Source organism: Delphinus delphis, chromosome X, assembly GCF_949987515.2.
Source record: "Delphinus delphis chromosome X, mDelDel1.2, whole genome shotgun sequence".
Classification (NCBI taxonomy): domain Eukaryota; kingdom Metazoa; phylum Chordata; class Mammalia; order Artiodactyla; family Delphinidae; genus Delphinus; species Delphinus delphis.
The window spans coordinates 65,607,578-65,620,308 of record NC_082704.1 but is presented as its reverse complement, the minus strand read 5'-3'; positions in this window follow the sequence as shown (position 1 = coordinate 65,620,308).

The window sequence follows — 12,731 nt, the reverse complement described above, 5'->3', positions numbered from 1 at the left end:
TTATATCTTCTTCTTGGATCAATCCCTTGATCATTATGTAGTGTCCTTCTTTGTCTCTTGTAATAGTCTTTATTTTAAAGTCTATTTTTTCTGCTATGAGAATTGCTTCTCCAGCTTTCTTTTGATTTCGTTTTGCATGGAATATCTTTTTCCATCCCCTCACTTTCAGTCTGCATGTGTCCCTAGGTCTGAAATGGGTCTTTGTAGACAGCATATATTCGGGTCTTGTTTTTGTATCCATTCATCCAGTCTATGTCTCTCGGTGGGTGCATTTAATCCATTTACATTTAAGATAGTTATTGATATGTATGTTCCTATTACCATTTTCTTAATTGTTTTGGGTTTGTAATTGTAGGTCTTTTCCTTCTCTTGTGTTTCCTGCCTAGAGAAGTTCCTTTAGCATTTGTTGTAAAGCTGGTTTGGTGGTGCTGAATTCTCTTATCTTTTGCTTGTCTGTGAAGGTTTTCATTTCTCCCTCGAATCTGAATAAGATCCCTGCTGGGTAGAGTAATATTGGTTGTAGCTTTTTCCCTTTTGTCATTTTAAATATATCCTGCCACTCCCTCCTGGCTTGTAGAGTTTCTGCTGAAAGTTCAGCTGTTAACCTTATGGGGATTCCCTTGTATGTTATTTGTTGCTTTTCCCTTGCTGCTTTTAATATTTTTTCTTTGCATTTAGTTTTTTTTTTTTTTTTTTTTGTGGTACACGAGCCTCTCACTGTTGTGGCCTCTCCCGTTGTGGAGCACAGGCTCCGGACGCACAGGCTCAGCAGCCATGACTCACGGGCCCAGCTGCTCTGTGGCATGTGGGACCTTCCCGGACCGGGGCACGAACCCACGTCCCCTGCATCGGCAGGCAGACTCCCAACCACTGCGCCACCAGGGAAGCCCTGCATTTAGTTTTTGATAGTTTGATTAATATTTGTCTTGATGTGTTTCTCCTTGGATTTATCCTGTATGGGACTCTGTGCTTCCTGGACTTGATTGACTATTTCCTCTCCCATATTAGGGAAGTTTTAAACTATAATCTCTTCAAGTATTTTCTCAGTCCCTTTCTTTTCTCTTCTTCTTCTGGGACCCCTATAATTCTAATGTTGGTGCATTTAATGTTGTCCCAGAAGTCTCTGAGACTGCCCTCAATTCTTTTCATTCTTTTGTCTTTGTTCTGCTCTGTGTTAGTTATTTCCACTATTTTATCTTCCAGGTCACTTATCTGTTCTTCTGCCTCAGTTATTCTATTGATTCCTTCTAGAGAATTTTTAATTTCGTGTATTGTGTTGTTCACCATTGTTTGTTTGTTCTTTAGTTCTTCTAGGTCTTTGTTAAACATTTCTCATATTTTCTCTATTCTATTACCAAAATTTTGTGTCATCTTTACTATCATTCCTCTGAATTCTTTTTCAGGTAGACTACGTATTTCCTCTTCATTTGTTTGGTCTGGTGGGTTTTTACCTTCCTCCTTCATCTGCTGCATATTTCTCTGTCTTCTCATTTTGCTTAACTTACTGTGTTTGGGGTCTCCTTTTCACAGGCTGCAGGTTCATAGTTCCCGTTGCTTTTGGTGTCTGTCACCATTGGGTAAAGTTTGTTCAGTGGGTTTTGTAGGCTTCCTGGTAGAGGGGACTGGTGCCTGTGTTCTGGTGGAAGAGGCTGGATCTTGTCTTTCTGGTGGGCAGGACCGTGTCCGGTGGTGTGTTTTCGGGTATCTGTGAACTTAATGTGATTTTAGGCAGCTTCTCTGCTAATGGGTGGGGTTTTGTTCCTGTCTTGCTGGTTGTTTGGCATGGGGTGTCCAGCACTGGAACTTGCTGGTCGTTTAGTGGAGCTGGGTTTTAACATTTAGATGGAGATCTTGGAGGGCTCTTGCAGATTGGTATTACATAGGACCAGCAGGTCTCTGGTGGTCCCATGTCCTGAAATCAGCTCTCCCACCTCAGAGGCTCAGGCCTGACACCCAGCTGGAGCACCAAGACCCTGTCAGCCACATGGCTTTCAACACAGGTCCTTCTGACTGGTGTGGCTTGTGCCCAAAGGAGACCAAGTTTGGTTCAGAAGCAGAGGAAACTCTATTCTCAGACTGAAGAATGGAGAGGTGTGAGCTCAAGCTCTAGAGCACACACTCTCCCAACAGGCAGTCTTTCAATGTGTTTTTAACCCCTGTTTATTTCTTTCATATAGGAAGAGGGGGAAAGCATTGTCATTTATACATTAACACTATAAGTCCTTCCTCACAGATGTTGACATTTAAGTGTCAGGAGACTGGATGTATTACAAGAAAAAGACATTGGGCTGAAAGACAGACTTAGATGTGTTCATTTATCGATACACTAATCAGCCACACAGCACATTATCAGAAGCCTACTATGCACAAGGTACTAGTGTTACAAAATACTGTAAACAAGCCTATCATCTAATATAGAGAAGACATTCATGAAAACATACCGTTTTATAGCAGTAAAATGAATGCAATAATGACAATATGAATGAAAGAATGGACCAGGAGAAAAGATATACTGAAGCCTACTGAATGGAAAATGCCCATAGTAAAGGTAGTCCTTGGGCAAACCAAAGCCTTATTTATTTTATGACTGGAAATTTGTACTTCCTTATCCCCTTCACCCATTTTGCCCACCCTCTAAACCCCTCCTCTCTAGCAACAACCAATCTGTTCTCTGTATCTATGAGGTTATTTTTTTTAATATATAGAACATTTTAAAATTTTTTGACTGTGTTGGGTCTTCATTGCTGTGTGCGGTCTTTCTCTAGTTGTGGCGTGTGTGGGCTACTTTTCATTGTGGTGTGCAGGCTTCTTACTGCAGTGGCTTCTCTTGTTGCAAAGCACAGGCTCTAGGTGGTGCGGGCTTCAGTAGCTGCAGCATGTGGGCTCAGTAGTTGCAGCACACGGACGCTAGAGTACACAAGCTTCAGTAGTTGGGGTGTGCAGGCTTCAGTAGTTGTGGCACATGAACTCAGTAGTTGTGAGTCGCGGGCTCTATAGCACAGGCTCAGTAGTTGTGGTGTATGGGCTTAGTTGCTCCGTGGCATGTGGGATCTTCCTGAACCAGGGATAGAACCTGGTTCTACGTCCCCTGCATTGGCAGGTGGATTCTTAACCAGTGTGCCACCAGGGAAGTCAGAGGTTCTTTTTTTTTCTTTTGTTTGTTCAATTTGTTTTGTTTTTAGATTCCAAATATAAGTGAAATCATATGGTATTTGTCTTCACTGTCTGGCTTATCTTGCTTAGCATAATACACACAACTCCACCCATGTCACATATGGAAATATTTCATTCTTCTTTATGGCTGAGTTGTATTCCATTGTGTGTGTGTGTGTGTGTGTGTGTGTGTGTGTGTTGTTTGTATAGTCTATTCAAATTACCTGCCCATATTTTAAATTGAATTGTTTTTTATTTGTTATTCAGTTGTACGAGTTATTTATCTATTTTGGATATTAACCCCTTGTTAGATATATGATTTGTAAATATCTTCTCCCTATATTTAGTAGGTTTCAATATCATTTTGTTAATCGTTTCCTTCGCTGTGCAGAAGCATTTTAGTTTGATGTAGTCCCATTTGTTTATTTTTGCTTTTGCTTCCCTTGCCTGGGGAGACATAGCCAAGAAATATTGCTATGATTTATGTCAAAATGTTCTGTCTATGTTTTCCCCTAGTAAGATTATGGTTTCTGATCTTACAATTCGGTATTTAAACTACTTTGAGTTTATTTTTGTATATGGTGTTAGAGAATGTTCTAATTTCATTCTTTTTATATGCAACTGTCCAACTTTCCCAGCACCAATTTCTGAAGATACTGTCTTTTCTCCATGTATATTCTTGCCTCCTTTGTCATAGATTAATTGACTATAAGTGTGTGGGTTTATTTCTGGGCTTTCTATCCTGTTCCATCAATCTATGTCTGCTTTTGTGCCAACACCATAATGTTTTGATTACTATAGCTTTGTAGTATAGTTTAGATTAGGGAGTGTGATGCCTTGCTATTAATTCTTAAGAGTAAAGTATTGAAATCTCCAGATATAATTGTGGATTTGTCTATCTCCTTTCAGTTCTGTCAGTTCTTGGTTCAGGTATTGTTATGTCTTCTTGGTATAGTGCAATCTTTATCATTGTGTAATGTCACTATTTATCCTAGGGATATTTCTTCTTCTGAAGTCTACTTTTTAATGTTAATATAGCCATTCCAACTTCCTTTTGATTTGTGTTTGCATAATATAATATTATCTATGTACTTTTATTTGAAATGTGTTTCTGGTAGAAAGCATATAGTTAGGTCTCATTTTAAAAGCTAAATATTTTATGGGACTATACAGCTTTCCTATTATTTCTTGAGTTGGTTTTGTTAAGCCACATTTTTCTAGGAATTCATCTATTTCCTCTAAATTTTCAATCCTATTGACATAAATTGTTAAAACTGTTCCTTGCTCTTCTTAATCTTTTTTCCTTTGTTATGATTTCCCTTTTATACTATTTCATTGTATATCATCTTGATGAATCTCCTAAATGTTTGTCTATTTTATTAGTTTTGTAAAACAAACAAATATGGGGTTTTATTGACCTTTATTTTGTCTTTGTTTTCTATTTTATGAATTTATGGTTTGCCTTTAATACCTTCTTCCTTCTACTCCCCCTTCCCATTTTTTCTTACTATACTCTTAGATTGGATACCTAGCTGTTTAATTTTCACCCCCTCATCTAATATAAATATTTAAGGCTATAAACTTCCCTTAAAACATGCTTTCATCATATCTCATAGGTTTTTATATGTATTATTTTTAAACATTAAGTATTTTAAGATGTCCCTCATGATATCTTCTTTGATTCATATATTTAGAAGTGTGTTTTAAATTGTACAATATATGTAGATGTTTTATTTACCTTCTTTATTCATATATAACTTAATTGCAGTGTGGTAAGATAACATGGTTGCTATGATACCAGTTCTTTAAAATTAGTAAATAATTTATGGAGAATCAATTCTTTTTTTGAATTTTATTTTTTAATAAACTATTTTTAGAACAATTCTTGATTTACAGAAAATTGCAAAGATGGTACAGAAATTTTCCATATACTCACACCTAGTTCTCCCTGCATTTAACATCTTTCATTGTTATAGTACATAGTTTAGAATTAGTAAACTAAAGCTGATACTTTATTATTAACTAAAGCCCATACTTCATGCAGATTTGCTCAGTTTTTACCTAATACCCTTTTTTTTTCTGTTCTACGATCCCATCTAGAATACTACATTACATTTAGTGATCATGTCTTCTTAGTCTCTTCTTGGTTGTGACACTTTTGTACCTTATTTTTGATGGCCTTGATATTTGGGGAAAGTATTATTCGGGTATTTTGTAAAATGCCCCTCAATTGGCATTTCTCTAGTAACTGGTATTTTCTCTAGTAGTTTTTTTTTTCATGATAAGACAATAGGCTATATAATTGTTTTTTGGCTTCCAGTTGGATTAGTCAGTGGAGAACAAGAGTAAGAAATCAGAAAGGGATGAGGTTTTGTTTTATATTTCCATGGTTCTCTCCATGTGAGGAACTTGGGCTGACTGTATTCGTCAAATACAGTGCACGACTCCACTAAGAGTGTCTCTGCCCACAGTTCTCAAGTTCTTGTAGCCACTCCCTCTCCTTGTCATTTCTGGAATTAAAAATAATTTCATCTTCACTCTTAGTGTTCCTAAACTCTTTTTTAACCCCTAATGGTTTTCTAATTCCTCACACATATCTTTGAAAAGAGTCCCTTTATTAAAACTTTCTTGAATCATTCTAATGAATCTGTGCCATTTATCCCACTGGAACACTGTCTAGTATATTATGAATCTAAATAAGCTTCTCCAGACATTGAGGCAGAACTGACATTTTTTTAATTTATTTTTTATTGAATTATAGTTGAATTACAGTGTTCTCTTAATTACTGCTGTACAGCAAAGTGACTCAGTTATACATATATACACATTCTTTTTCATATTCTTTTCCATTATGGTTTATCACAGGATATTGAATATAGTTCCTTGTGCTATGTAGTAGGACCTTGTTATTTATCCATTCTTTGTTTTTTAAGTAACTTTTCTCTTTTTTAAAAAATATTTTATTTTTGGCTGCATTGGGTCTTAGCTGCAGTACCTGAGATATTCATTGTGGCATGTGGGATATTTTGTTGCAGCATGTGGGCTCTTCATTGTGGCACACGTGCTCTTCATTGTGGTATGTGAGCTTCTCTCTAGTTGTGGCACAGGGCTCTAGAGCGCATGGGCCCTGTAATTGTGGTGCACGGGGTTAGTTGCCCTGTGGCATGTAGAATCTTAATTCCCTGACCAGGGATCAAACCCATGTCCCCTGCATTAGAAGGTGGATTCTTAACCACTGGAGCACCAGGGAAGTCCCCTATTTATCCATTCTATATATATCAGTTTTCATCTGCTAATCCCAAACTCCCAATCCAACCCTCTCCCACCCGTCTCCCCCTTGGCAACCACCAGTCTATTCTTTATGTCCCTGATTCAGTTTTTGTTTCATAGATAGGTTCATTTGTGTCATATTTTAGATTCCACATATAAGTAATATCATATGGTATTTGTCTTTCTCTTTCTTACTTCACTTAGTATGATAATCTCTAGTTGCATGCATGTTGCTGCAAATGGCATTATATCGTTCTTTTTTATGGCCGAGTAATATTCCATTGTATATATGCACATCTTCTTTATCCACTCACCTGTCAATGGGCATTTTTGTTGTTTCCATGTCTTCGCTATTGTGAATAGTGCTGCTATGAACACAGCAGTGCATGTATCTTTTTTATATATAAATTTATATTTATTTTTGGCTGTGTTGGGTCTTCATTGCTGTGTGCGGGCTTTCTCTAGTTGTGGAAAGTGGGGGCTACTCTTCGTTGTGGTATGCGGACTTCTCATTGCCGTGGCTTCTCTTGTTGCAGAGCATAGGCTCTAAGCGCATGGGCTTCAGTAGTTGTGGCGTGAGGGTTCAGTAGTTGTGGCTTATGGGCTCTAGAGCACAGGCTCAGTAATTGTGGCACACAGGCTTAGTTGCTCCACACCATGTGGGATCTTCCTGGACCAGGGCTCGAACCTGTGTCCTCTGCATTGGCAGGTGAATTCATAACCACTGTGCTACCAGGGAAGTCCCTCATGTATCTTTTTGATTTATAGTTTTGTCTGGATATATGCCCAGGAGTGGGATTGCTGGATCATATGGTAATTCTACTTTTAGTTTTCTGAGGAACCTCCATACTGTTTTCCATAGTGGCTGCCCCAACTTACAGTCCCATCAACACTGTAGGGGGGTTCCCTTTTCTCTACACCTTCTCCAGCATTTATTATTTGTCAACATTTTAATGATGGCCATTCTGACTGGCGTGAGGTGGTAGCTCATTGTAGTTTTGATTTGCAATTCTCTAATAATTAACGATGTTGAGCATCTTTTCATGTACTTATTGGCCATCTGTATTTCTTCTTTGAAGAAATGTCTCTTTAGGTCTTTTGCCCTCTTTCCGATTGGGTTGTTTGTATTTTTGTGGTTGAGTTGTGTGAGCTGTTTGTATGTTTTGGAAATTAAGCCCTTGTCAGTTTCATTATTTGCAAATATTTTCTCCAATTCTCTAGGTTGTCTTTTTGTTTTGTTTATGGCTTCCTTTGCTGTGCAAAAGCTTGTAAGTTTGATTAGGTCCCATATGCTTATTTTTATTTTTATTTCTATTGCCTTGGAGACTGACCTAAGAAAACATTTGTACGATATATGTCAGAGAATGTTTTGCCTATGTTCCCTTCTAGGCGTTTTATGGTGTCATGTCATGTTTAAGTCTATAAGCCCTCTGAGTTTATTTTTGTGTATGGCGAGAGGGTAGGTTCTAATTTCATCGACTTACATGTGGCTATCCAACTTTCCCACTGACACTTGTAGAGACTGTCTTCTCCCACTGTATATTCTTGCCTCCTTTGTTGAAGGTTAATTGACCATAGGTGTGTAGGTTTATTTCTGAGCTCTCTATTCTCTTCCATTGATCCATAAGTTTGTTTTTGTGCCATTACCATGCTGTTTGATTTCTGTAGCTTTGTAGTATTGTTTGAAGTCTTGGATGGTTATGCCTCCTGCTTTGTTCCCTTTCTTCAGGATTGCTTTAGCAATTCTGTGTCTTTTATGGTTCCATATGAGTTTTAGGATTATTTGTTCTATTTCTGTGAAAAACGTCATGGGTAATTTAATAGGGATCACATTAAATCTGTAGATTGATTTGGGTAGTATGGTCATTTTAACAATATTAATTTTTCCAGTTGAAGAGCATGGGATATCTTCCTACTTCATTGAATCATCTTCAGTTTCCTTTATTAATGTTTTATAGTTCTCAGTGTATAAGTCTTTCACCTCCTTGGTCAAATTTATTCCTCAGTATTTTATTTTTGGAGCTGCAATTTAAAAAGGTATTTGTTTTTACCTTCCCTTTCTGATATTTCATTTTTGGTGTAAAGAAATGCAATCTTTTTTCTGTATGTTAATCTTGTATTCTGCTACCTTGCTAAATTCACTGATCAATTCTAGTAGCTTTTGTTTGGAATCTTTAAGGTTTTCTATATATAGTATCATATCATCTGCATATAATGAAAATTTCACCTGTTCCCTTCCAACTTCGATACTTTTTATTTCTTTTCCTTGTCTGATTTCTGTGGCTAGGATTTCCAACACTATGTTGAAGAGAAGTGGTGAGAATGGGCATCCTTGTCTTGTTCCAGATTTTAGTGGGAAGGCTTTCAACTTTTCAACATTGAGTATTATATTGGCTGTGGGTTTGTCGTAAATAGCTTTTATTATTTTGAGATATGTTCCCTCTATACCCACTTTGGTAAGAGTTTTTTATCATGAATGGATGTTGAACTTTGTCAAATGCTTTTTCTGCATCTATTAAGATGATCATGTATTTTTTGTCTTTTCTTTCGTTGATGTGATGTATCACGTTGATTAATTTGCATATGTTGAACCATCCTTGTAAACTTGGGATGAATCCCACTTGGTTGTGTTGTATGATCTTTTTTATGTGCTGTTGGATTCAGTTTACTAATATATTGTTGAGAATTTTTGCATCTACATTCATCAAAGATATTGGCCCGTAATTTTCTTTTTTGGTAGTGTCTTTCTCTGGTTTTTGTATCAGGGTGATGGTGGCTTCATAGAATGTCCTTGCAAGTGTTCCCTCTTGTTCAGTTTTCTGGAAGCGTTTGAGAAGGATTGGTATAAATTCTCTGTATGTTTGGTAGAATTTGCCTCTGGAACCATCTGGTCCTGCACTTCTCTTTGTAGGGAGTTTTTAAATTACAGATTCTATTTCAGTTCTAGTGATCAGTCTATTCAAATTATCTATTTCTTCTTGATTCAATTTTGGTGGGCTGTATGTTTCTAGAAACTTGTCCACTTCTTCTAGGTTGTTGAATTTGTTGGCTAATAATTATTCATAGTATTCCCTTATTTTTTTTGTATTTCTGCAGTATCAGTTGTTATGCCTCCTTTTTCATTTCTTATTTTGTTTATTTACGTTCTCTCTTTGGTTCTTGGTGAGCCTGGGCAGAGGTTTGTCAATTTTGTTTATCTTTTGAAAGAACGAGCTCTTGGTTTTATTGACTTTTTTTAAATTGTTTTTTAGTTCTCTATTTTGTTCATTTCCTCTCTGATCTTTATTATCTCCTTCCTTCTGCTGTCTTTAGGTTTTGTTTGTTCTTCTTTTTCTAATTCTTTTAAGTGATAAGTTAGGTTGTTTGAGATTTTTCTTATTTTTTGAGGAAGGCCTGTATCACTGTGAACTTCCCTCTAATAACTGCTTTTGCTGCATCCCATAGATTCTGTATGGTTATATTTTCATTGTCATTTGTATCAAGGTATTTTTTAATTTCCTCTTTGATTACATCATTCACCCATTGGTTTTGTAGTAGCATGTTGTTTAGTCTCCATGTAATCTTTTTATTCTCATTTCTTTTTCTGTGGTTAATTTCTAGTTTCATGCCATTGTGGTCAGAAAAGATGCTTGAGATAACTTCTATACTCTTACACTTGTGGAGGCTTGTTTTGTGCCCTAGTATGTTGTCAGTCCTAGAGAATGTTGCATGTGCACTTGAAAATAATATGTATTCTAGGTTTTTTTTAGTGTAATGTCCTGAAAATATCAATTAAGTCTAACTGCTCTATTGTATCACTTTGCATCTCTGTTGCCTTATTGATTCTCTATCTGGAAGATCTGTCCATTGATGTGAGTGGGGTGTTAAAGTCTCCTACTATTATTGTATTCCTGTCAGTTTCTCCCTTTATGTCTGTTAGTATTTGTTTTATCTATGTGAGTGCTCCTATATTAGGTGTATATATGTTGATGAGTGTAAAATCCTCTTCTTATGTTGATCTTTTTTGTCATTATATAGTGTCCTTCTTTATCTTTCTTTATGGCCTTTGTTTTAAAGTCTATTTTTTCTGATATGAGTACTGAGGCCTCTGCTTTCTTGTCATTTCCGTTTGCATGAAATATCTTTTTCCATCCCCTCACTTTCAATCTATGCGTGTCCTTTGCCCCAGAGTGGGTCTCCTGTAGGCAGCATATCATAGGCTCCTGTTTTTTTTTTTTTAAATCCAATCTGTCACTCTCTCTTTTGATTGGAGCATTTAGTCCACTGACATTTAAGGTAATCATTGATAGATATGTATTTATTGCCATTTTGAACCTTGTTTTTCCATTGATTCTGTATTTCTTCTTCCTTTCTTTTTCCTTTTGTGACTTGATGATTTTCTTTTGTATTGTACTTGTGTTCTCTTCTTTTTGGTTTTTGTGAATCTACTGTATGTTTTTGATTTGTGGTTACCCTGTTTTTCAAGTATGTTAACCCCTTCCTATATCTACTTGCCTTAAACTAGTAGTCATATAGGCTCAAACACTTTCTAGGGGGAAAAAATCTACATTTTCTTACTCTCCTCCCCCATGTCTTATGATTTCAATGTCCTCTTTTACATCTTCATGTTCATTCTTGTGCTGTTCATTGTGGTTATCATCACTTTCACAGAAATTTTTTTGTTTTTAATCTGTGTGCTGGCTTATTTAAGTGATTTATTTTCCAATTGTGATTTTGTCTTCCCTATGGATTCTTACTTCTTTTCTATTTAGAGAAGACCTTTCAATATTTCCTTTAGGATAGGTTTAGTATTGCTATGAGAGATTCTTTATCTCTCCTTCTATTCTAAATGATAATCTTCCTGGGTAGAGTATCCTAGTTTGCAGATTTTTCCCTTTCAGGACTTCGAATATATCTTGCCACTCCCTTCTGGCCTGCAACGTTTCTGTAGAAATCAGTTGATAGCCTAATGGGGGTTCCCTTGTAATTCACTCTTTGTTTTTCTCTTGCTGCCTTTAGAATTCCCTCTTTATCTTTAACTTTTGCCATTTTTATTATAATATGTCTTGGTGTAGGTCTGTTTGTGTTTATCCTGCTTGGGACCCTCTGTGCTTCCTGTACCTGGATATCTGTTTCCTTCTTTAGGTTTGGGAAGTTTTCAGACATAATTTCTTCAAGTATATTTTTGGTCTCCTTTTCTGTTTCTTTTCCTGGAATCCCTATTATGTGTGGGTTGGCACACTTTATATTATCCCATCTGTCTCATACTATTTTCTTTTTCTTTTTTTTTTTTATTTGGCTTTCTGTCTGCTGTCCTGATTGGGTGATTTCCATTATTCTGTCTTCCAGGTCACTTATTCATTCTTCTGCATTATTCATTCTGCTATTCATTGCCTTTAGCTCAGCTTTCATCTCTGTAAATGAGTTTTCTAATTTTTCTTGGTTCCTCTTTATAGTTTCTAGTTCCTTTTTACAGTGCTCTGCATTTCTTTTGATAGCCTTTCTTAATTCTTTCATTATCATTATCTCCTTTTTGAACTCAGTGTCAGAGACCTGTTTCATTGTTAATTCTTCCAGGGGAATGTTCTTGATATTTTAACTGGGAGTTGTTCCTCTGTTCCTTAATTTTACTTATATTTCTCTTATTCTGTGAGTTTAGGAGAAAGTTACCTACGAACTCAGTGTCAGAGACCTGTTTCATTGTTAATTCTTCCAGGGGAATGCTCTTGATATTTTAACTGGGAGTTGTTCCTCTGTTCCTTAATTTTACTTATATTTCTCTTACTCTGTGAGTTTAGGAGAAAGTTACCTACTGTGGTCTTGGACGGCTATTTGTGTGTGAGGTTGTCCCTGTGTAGCTTGTGTGGGTTTAATATTTTTGGTGTGAGGGCTGTTTTTAGTATGGATGCCTGTCACCTCTTTCCCCAGAGTGTGCTGGTTGTTTCCCCCTTGATAGGGGGTGTGCAGATGCAGTGGCTCATGCCCAGTCTTGGGGTTCTCAGTTCAGGCAGGCAGCTCAGGCGTGCACTTGGGACATGTGATGGGAGTGGAGGCAGCTTGTAATAACGACTGGAATTTGGGTGGGTTCATGACCACTCCCAGGGTCTGGGAGGGAGTCAGCAGGGGCCCACAACCACTCCTGGTGTCTGAGTGGGAGGTGGTGGGGTCCCACAACTGCTCCTAGCGTCTGGGGAGGCAGCAGTGGAGGCTTGCCACTGCCTCTGGAGCCCATTCAGGCAGTGTCCTGCCCTCTGAGAGTGTACACAGAGGAAGAAGTCTACAATCTGGTCCCACCCCTCCCCACATGCACCCCGCAAACAATGGCGACT